This window comes from Homalodisca vitripennis, chromosome X, assembly GCF_021130785.1.
Source record: "Homalodisca vitripennis isolate AUS2020 chromosome X, UT_GWSS_2.1, whole genome shotgun sequence".
NCBI lineage: Eukaryota > Metazoa > Arthropoda > Insecta > Hemiptera > Cicadellidae > Homalodisca > Homalodisca vitripennis.
In genome coordinates this window covers 109,958,981-109,968,364 of record NC_060215.1, presented here as the reverse complement: position 1 = coordinate 109,968,364, position 9,384 = coordinate 109,958,981, and positions in this window count along the sequence as shown.

Below are 9,384 nucleotides of genomic sequence, written 5' to 3'. Positions count from 1 at the left end.
GTTTGTTTGAAGTATTTACAGCTTCCATGATTTAGCATTTATTTATATATATTTTCTGTAATCAATAATGGGAGCAGCGACAGTCTCATTGCCTCCTATGCGCAAGCCCAAACACACTTCATTAACACATCTTTAACTATCTCTATCCTATTCATTTATTTTTTTTGTTAAGTTATAACTTAAGGCAATTAGGGATAGAGAATAATTTGTATCGATAGCAGCTTTAGAACCGACATTATTTAGCATTTCCCTTATAGTCGACTGTTCAACAAAGTATTCTCCTATATACAACTAGGCTAAAGCTATAGCGAAGCACTCACGCCAGTTAGTCAAACCTTATTTATTGCTATAAATGTTTATCTCTGTGTAATTTAGTGTTCGTGTATGGTTTTTCGTGATAGATATTACTTTGTATTTTTGAGCATGCGTGTTACGACCTTATAATGGTCAGTTATATGTATATTTATTTGTATGTGTTAGTTATATAGAGTGGTTATCCTATCCACAAATTAATGGTTATTACCAATCATATCCTGGCCTACTAACTCTGAGCCAACAGGTTTTTTTTTTCTCTTGAGTTATCGTTTGTTGGCCCATTCCTTCTCGATCTGAACACTCCATTTAGGGAAAACTACTCACCATATGTCACCAAACTATCTTGAGAAACTAATAGGGTAGATAAGTTTAAAGAACTGTGTTAGAAGACCAATTCTCCTCTTTCCTTGCCTCTTATGACTAGTCACTAGGAGACCTCATCATTTAGATTTGGATTTATTCCTCCAATGGCCATTTCATCTTTTCGCCACCTTTCCTGTATTTCAAATATTGAAAGAATATGAACAAAACAATTAATTGTATATGTTCTTCCAGAGAGGTCATGGGGACCTTTCACTCCCTCTCATTCTGCGTCCGGTAGATTGGCTTGTTGGTAGCAGGCTTGTCTCCCGCTGCGGGAGGGGGGAGGGAAGTAAGGGGAACAGGACTAGGATAATGGCCAGCTACGATGGAAGAAATATTCTAATGAGTTACACAAGATTAATATATCCTTAACCTCTCCTTTCCTACTTGGCCTATTTTTGGAGGGAAATCTGAGTCTGGTGATGGGGCTGAATGAAGGTTGTGATTCTCAGTCAAACACGGTATCCAGAATCCTGATTCCTTTTACCTAGATTATCTTCTATAATTTAATTAAACTTTTTAAAGTAGCCCAACCTTAACCTTGGAAGAGTTAGAAGTATATAGCAGGTATGTGACATATTGGTGATGGATAGATCTTTGTTGCTTTCCACTTATGGGTTGAATTTGTCTGTGGTTGAGGACTGGAGCTGTTCAGCGAGAACGGGCGCGGTTTCTGCACCGCCTTTCTGCATGGTAGTGTTTTTTTTTGAAAATTTTGTAAGCTCTGCGTTCTAGTTTAAGATATTTGGCTCAATTTAACTATAACTGGTTCACTTCCAGATAATTTTCCTCTCACCCATTCTACCACTCTTAATGGCTAAGCCTTCGAACTCCTCGGAGAAGGAGGGGAGGATGCGGCGAGTGCCGCTACAGATTTGAATTTGGCGAGCGTAATCCTTCTGTAGCCGCGAACGCAATTGCCAGCTGCCCTGACCTCTAGCCCTTAGCTCAAACAATAGGAGCCTCCTACCATCCGGAATTCTTCTGGACATGTTCTAGTAGGATCTTTCCTGCTAGTTTAGCAAGCTGGGACCGGAGGTTGTGCGAGCTAGTCGTTGTGCAGCGATCGGGTGAAGCGGACGGGTAAAGTGAGTGTACGTGGCCTGGGACTTGATATAATTATTGTTAGGGAACCTTTCGGTACTATATCCAAATTATTAGTTATTGTTTAATCATCAAAGCTGGTTGGGTTTTGGATAGAGGGAATCTAGTGGCGGATCCACGGATTATTCCTCTGGAAGGTCCCCCCTTCCGGTCGCGACGACTCGAGGTTGCAACCACAAGTTTAATCCTTTGAAATTTGGAAACAATATTCCTTACAGGTAACGTAGCTATAGTGGAAAGGTTTGATTCAATTGAATTTTCAGTTCAGCTCCAGTTCCCCTTCCTTTCATTGCAGCGTCTGGTGTTTGACGCTGTTTCAACTTAACTTTTGGAATCTGGAGTCTCATGTTCGTCTGAGATCCAAAGAAACTCGACAAAAAATAATCTAAAAACGAAATATTTACATCGTTTCGACATCAGAGACACCTAGAAATAGGTGAATTAGTAGCAACATTGTCTCATCATGTACATAGTTGAGTGAACTACGATTTGATAGACACAATCTCTACGGGCGGTGACCAACCCTGTGTTCTACACCTAACCCAGCTATGATAGGAAGGGTTGATTTAATTGAATTTTCAGTTTGGCTCCAGTTTACATCGTTTCATAATGTGAGACACCTATAAATAGATGAATTAAACGTTTCGTTTAGAGCTTCTTCGTCGTCGACTTTCTTTGGAGCTCTTCAAACGAACGTTACTCAAAATTCCAGGAGTCAAGTCTGAGATAGCGTCATATACCAGACGCTGCAGCAAAAGGACGATGAACAGGAGCTAATCTCAAAATTCAATTTCAGGTTAGTTAATTACTATTTACACATCCGAATAATTTATATACATTAAAATATCAGCTTCACATGAAAGGGTTAAATTATGATACGAAAAATGTTATTAATACTTACAGAAAAGCACACGAGATGTTTTCTAGTAGCCGGAAAGTCGTTTCATAGAGAAGAGATAAATACGTGTCCATTTTAGGTTATCACTTTACCAATAATTTTGTTCAAAGAACATTGGGGAAGAAATATCAATATCCAGTTAAGAGCAACAAAGTTGTGTAACATTTATGAAATAAAGATACGGTAGTTTCTATAGTGGAAAACGGGAATTATCTTCTTAATATAATTAAATATAATTCAATCTCATGTCCACGGGTTGAATGTTATTTTTAGCAAAAGTTGTAGGTTGTTTCATAATAAACCTTGGAGGATAACCGTTATTAGCGAATAATAATGAATAAAAGATAACAGTTGTGTTCTAAAACATAACTAATCACAATTAAATTTAATGCTAACTTCGAGGTAACGAAGTAATCGTTTTAGTAATTTTATTCCATTAAAATAACATTTTATTTTATTTTCTTACTGGAAAAGAGCTAATTTGATGTTTTAATATCTCAGGGGATATAATAAAACTTTAATACGTTTTAACGTTGTAGTTTTTGGATAGTGTAGATTTTTATGTCTTGAGTGATTTAGTTAAAAAATTTAAAATAGACAAATTTAGATGCTTTTAATTATACTATACAATAGAATATACCCACCATTTTAGAGAAAATGAAGGCCACAAGAATATACTGTAAGTACCATATTTACGTAAATAAATATTAAAGCCAAGTATATTGACTGTCCGTGAATACTGGGCATTTCATTACAAATATGTAATGTCCATAGTCCAGTTTCCAGGTGTAACAAATCCCGAGTATTATGATTATTTAAAATAATATTAGTGAAAATAATAGTGACAAGATTAACTCGCTCTACGAGTTCTTCAGACATTACAAATCAAATCAAATCACGTTTATTTCCACACACAAAAAGAAATAAAATAAAAAATAAACCTTTACATTGAAATGATAACAAATGTAGCATTTGTATATTATCTAATTCATATAAACATACAGAAGTATTCTAGTAATGTTTTCACACCTTAGTAATGTATTACACCTGATATTTATGATGTATTGACCAATTAATTCAGATTTGTGAAGACTTATTTGACAATACAGTACACAAATTTAAAAAAATACATTTAATTTTGTTTACAACATTAATCCCTATTTTTATTACTTTAAACCGAGTTATTTGTTGGCAGGGTTACACAATTAATATTAAGACACATAACGCAACAAGGATATTATAAATTTACAAAGGAAATGAGTTCACTATTATTGTTCACCATATTCTCAAGTTCTATATACCTAGAGATAAGCACAGTTTAAACCAAATGCATATAATGTGTAGTGTAAAGTTTAAAGTTTGCTTATCTATGAATTTTATTAAGAGATGTATTTTGTATAGAGCTGTGTTGACAGAACATTGGTAATAGTTTTAATTGATTCTGTTCGATTAATTATGGGTAACGCCCCGTTGGTAAATCGTTACGGATAGACAAAATATATGTTAACTATGATTTTAGAATTAATATAGTATATATTAATAGATCACCAATTTTTTCCCTTTTAAAAGAAATCCATTTTTTAAATATTAACAGTTAATTTGACCCGTCACCAACTAAGTAATTTAAGGTTTGAGCCCAGAAACTGGAATCGAATATAATTGCAATAGAAATAGAACAAAGTTTGTACCGTGACTTTTCGTATCGTAACGTAACTGACCCAGAAAGTTTCAGTCGTGAAATGGGGTAAAGTATTCCAGGGGTCGGGAGAAGGTAGTTAGAATGGTAAAACAAAAGGCTCAGATTGAGAGCAGTGTCAACCTAAGTGGACTCAATAAAAACGCTCGGTATCATCACAGCCAAGGCTCCAAGTAGGGTATGAGGAGGAGTAATGACAATAGTAATTTGGAAACAAAAGCGTTGGGAAAGAGTCTAACTAAAGAACTAGGGTTCCGCTCGGATTTCTCTAGCGGGGACAGAGAAAGAGGCGCTAGGATTACTCTAGCGCAGGGCGAAGGTTCCGCTTGAATTGCTCTAGCGGGTGAGGGGATAGAGGCGCTCGGATTTCTCTAGCGCAGGACGAAAGATTCCGCTTGGATTGCTCTAGCGGGCGAGATGATAGAGGCGTTCGGATTTCTCTAGCGCAAGGCGAAAGGTTCCACTTGGATTGCTCTAGCGGGCGAGAGGATAGAAGCGCTCGGATTTCTCTAGCGCAAGGCGAAAGGTTCCGCTTGGATTGCTCTAGCGGGCGAGAGGATAGAGGCGCTCGGATTTCTCTAGCGCAGGACGGAAGGTTTCGCTTGGATCGCTCTAGCGGGGAAAGACAAAGAGGCGCTTGGATTGCTCTAGCGCAGGGCGATCATCTTACCTGAGAGTGGCGAAGCGTGGTCGGTCTCGGAGAGCTTCTTGTGGTGGTCTCCCAGGATCTACTGAGCGTTGTATCCGTGGTGAAGTACCAGGAACGAATGAGCTGCTCTACCTGGGGTGGTCTCCCAGAAACAAATGAGCGCTGTATCCGTGGCGAACTCCCAGGAACGAATGAGAGCTGTGCTGGTGATCGGCTCCCTTATATAGCAGCCAGGTTGGCGCATGCGCAGAACCCCCAATATGTTCAGTAGCAGCGGTGCCGGCAACATCTCTCCGTAGGGTTATATGGTCTGCTTGTTCCAACCTGTTTGAAATGGCGACGCTGCTGTTTCTGAATACTCGACCGTATTTTTTATTGCAGGGATGGGGTCGATAGGGGTACGCTGCAGGACGTGTATGGGATGTAGGAATTAGGTGTGCATGTAGGAGTGTTTAGGAGAGGGTAAGGTTTATGGGGAAAGACGCGGAAGGCGATAAGGTAACGGGAAATTTCATCGGCGGCGCAGGGTACTGGCAAGGAGGAGATGTTTTAGGTGTAGCAGAAATAAGGATTTATTGGCGGAAAGAAAACGAAGGGTGTAGGGCTAGACGTAGGGCCGTGAGAGGAGACGCTAAGATATGATAAGTTAAGAACAACAGGATGTCGGTAATAGCGGAAGGCGGAAAATAAAAAGGTCAAGGGCAATAAGGGAAACTGCACTTTGGTAAACAGGGTTTCTATTTGAAAGGGTGAGGATTAAGGACGGGGACGAATAAGGGTCGTTACATCCCCCTCTTTCTTTCGGAAAGAAAAAGAAAAGCGAAAGAAAAAGAAAGATATCTTTAATACCAAACTAAATCTAAAATATAACTTCTAAAACAAATAATCGAAAGGTAACTATAAAAATACTAAAATAACTTAAATTTAACCCTGCTTTGAAAACTAAAAGAAACTATAAACTATAACTATGACTTTATTACTTCAGGTATTTTAAAAACAGGAATTACTGACCACTATGCTGTCACTGTTATGATACGTCTCCCAATTACTTCTCCTCGCGGTTTGGACTCAAACAACACGTACTTGGACATGAAGGTATTGGATGGACTGGTAGCGGCTCAGACGTGGGACCATTTCCTCGGCTTACAAGAAGTAAATGCTAGCTGTAATGCTTTCCTAAACACGTTTGACAAGCTTACCTTTGGCTTGGCTCCTGTGACTGTCGGGTGTTACAGAGGGTGAACCAGTACAAGTACCTGGGAGTCATCATGGATTCAAAATTAAAATGGGAACCACACATCCACATGTTAAAATCTAAACTAAGGAAAATGATTTACGTTTTCCATCAATTAACTGAAATATTAAATCCCAATGAAATTAAAACTATTTATTACGCCTATGCACAATCAATTTTACAATATGGTATTATAGTATGGGGAGGGGCTTACAGGTCTATTTTATATCCGTTAATGACTGTTCAAAATTTAGTTATTAAGGCAGCGTTCAAAAAACACAACAGATACCCGACTATCTTGCTTTATACAGAGACACAATTGTTATCAATTCGGCAGCTATATATTAAAAGCTTACTTGTCTTCGCGAGGAGCCACAGGCAGGAGATAGTCACCCCTGTCACACATAGATATTTTACAAGGAATGCTGTTAGCGTGGGCCTGCAGGTTCCCCGAGTAGTAAAATCGTATAATTACACCAATCCTTATTACATTGCAAATTTCCTACTCAGAAATATTCCGCAACACATAACGGACCTGCAGGTCCCGCTGTCCGCATACAGAAATCTTGTCTCTAACTGGTTGTTGGAGGTCGGCGCTGAACACGCTGAGTCGCTGCTCTCATCTATATACTAGACTAAAATATATGATCACGTTTATTTACTGGACTAACTTACTTTACTACACGCAACAAACTGTTTTTCACTATTGTTGCGATGGCCGTCTTGCGCCGTTTCGCCTCTCCGATGGATTTGAACAATAAAATAATTTATTGTTATTAAGGATAACTATTATGTATGATACCGCTGTGCACAGCAACTAGAAACTGACTCGTCACCACGCACAAGCCTCTATGGCCCATGTGGGAATAATTTCGTTTATATTATGTGTACTGTGCTTGTTTGCAAATTTTGAAATAAATTTGATTTTGATTTGATTTGATTTCCCGTCCGTAGAGCCGGTGATTCGTTTCCCGCGCGGCACGAACATGTCGTTGTAAGCTGCTTTTCCTTCTTACAATAGTAGCAACGTATATATTTAGGTCTTGGACATTCCCGAAATACATGTCCTTCTTCTTCACAATTCCAACAAATCGGCTTCCTTTCATTAGAAAGTGAGAATATAGGATTAGGATTCTCTATCTGGAATGTCAAATTTGAGGTCAAATTTTGTCTCCCATCCTGGAGATTACAAGGAGCTCGTTCTCCCAGAGATGATTCTTTTCTATGAAACCGATCTTGACGTAGAGAGTCTTCTCTTCGTTGATCCGTACACTGACGAGGTCCCGGACCGGCGAGATGATCTACGTGCTGTACTTTCGGCAAAGCGTCGTTTCCTAGGGTTTCTCTCTGGACCAAGACGTCTTTCTTTAGCGTCCCAATTTCGTCTCATTCCATAATTTTCACGTGATCTTTGTGAATCCTGAATATCTTCCTTCTGAAAAGGATGTAACGTCTCCAGGTACACTGGTTCAACAAATTCCAGCCTCCTTTTTCTTTTCGTATAGTAAGCGGTTTCCGGCGTAAGAGACTGTGACGGTGGTGGAGGATGACGAAATGATGCTCTACCTCTCAGTAAACTTTCGTACTCTTCGGCTCGACCAAGTAAGTCTGATAGACTTCGAATGTCTTTTCTTCGTATGTAAAATCGGTAATCAGGTCTCAAATTACTATAAATTCGATCCAAACGAGTTTGATCCTGAAAGCCTCCACGCCGTCGCAGAAGAGTGGAAATAGCAACTACAAACTCTCTACAGCATTCTTTCTCTCCTTGGGTCCTGTCTTGAATTTCTTTGTCCAATTTTTTATACTAGCCTGGAGGTAAGAACTTGAGTTCAAAACTGTGACAAAAGTCATCAAATGTTTGCCATAAATCCCGATTATTTCTCCACCAAAGAAGAGCATACCCTTTTAAAACTTCCGAGAGTGATCTCAAAATTAGGTTTGGAGGAACTTCATATGCCGCAATCAGTTCATTTAACCGTTCCAGGAACGACATGGGATCACTTCTGCCATCAAAGCGGATATTCCATTTGCTTACCAAATTACATAAATTTGCTGTATCTAATGAATGTCCCCTGGGGTTTGTTAACACAGCGGCGTCTGTTTGTTGGTTCTGCGTACATCCATCAAAACTATTCGTGTTCTCGTGACCGATATATTCTCGTTGTTGTGCGGGTAATTCTATACACACGTTTTTCTTGCTACGTCAGGTCCGATAGTCTTTGTCTTAAGGATTTCACATCGGAATTAGGAGGCAGACCAATAATCTCCATTACATTCTCAAGTATTTCATCAGTAGTAGGCTGTTGATAAGTTACAGGAATTACATCAGTTTTCCGTGAGCCACTTGTATCTAAGTCCGGTGTCACATTAGTCCAGGCTCCCTTTGCTCCGGCAAAAGGTGATACTGGAGTACGAATATTTTCCACCAATCTACGTCGAAGTTCGCGCATGCCGGCAGAGCTGTCTAGGTTGCGACGATCTACTTCTGCCTGAAGTTCCGATTTAGATAGTTTGTAGACCCAACTTACAGGTGCTTCGACGGTTCTGGAGGTGAAGGCGGTAGAATAATGAGGAGCTACAGATTCTCGAGTATACTCTGTTAGTGTGACGTTCGAAGTAGTAGGTAAATCCAAATCCGTCACTGAAGTCACCACTGGAGCTACGATGCTGCTCGTTGTCGTACTTTTGGCTTTCCATCGACGGCGGGGGGGCGGATAATGGGGGCTTCGGTGCTTTTGAAACGGAAGAAGATTTCTCCAACTGATCTTTTCCCATAATTTTATGATAAGTATACACTAAAGTAACTACGTAAAATATATCCAAACTAACAAAACAAAGTCCCTGTTCGGGCGCCAAGTTGTAACGTGACTTTTCGTATCGTAACGTAACAGACCCAGAACGTCTCAGTCGTGAAATGGGGTAAAGTATTCCAGGGATCGGGAGAAGGTAGTTAGAATGGTAAAACCAAAGGCTCAGATTGAGAGCAGAGTCAACCTAAGTGGACTCACTAAAAACGCTCGGTATCATCACAGCCCAGGCTCCAAGTAGGATATGAGAAGTAGTATGGACCATAGTAATTTGGAAACAAAAGCGTTGGGAAAGAGTCTAACAAAAGAACTAGG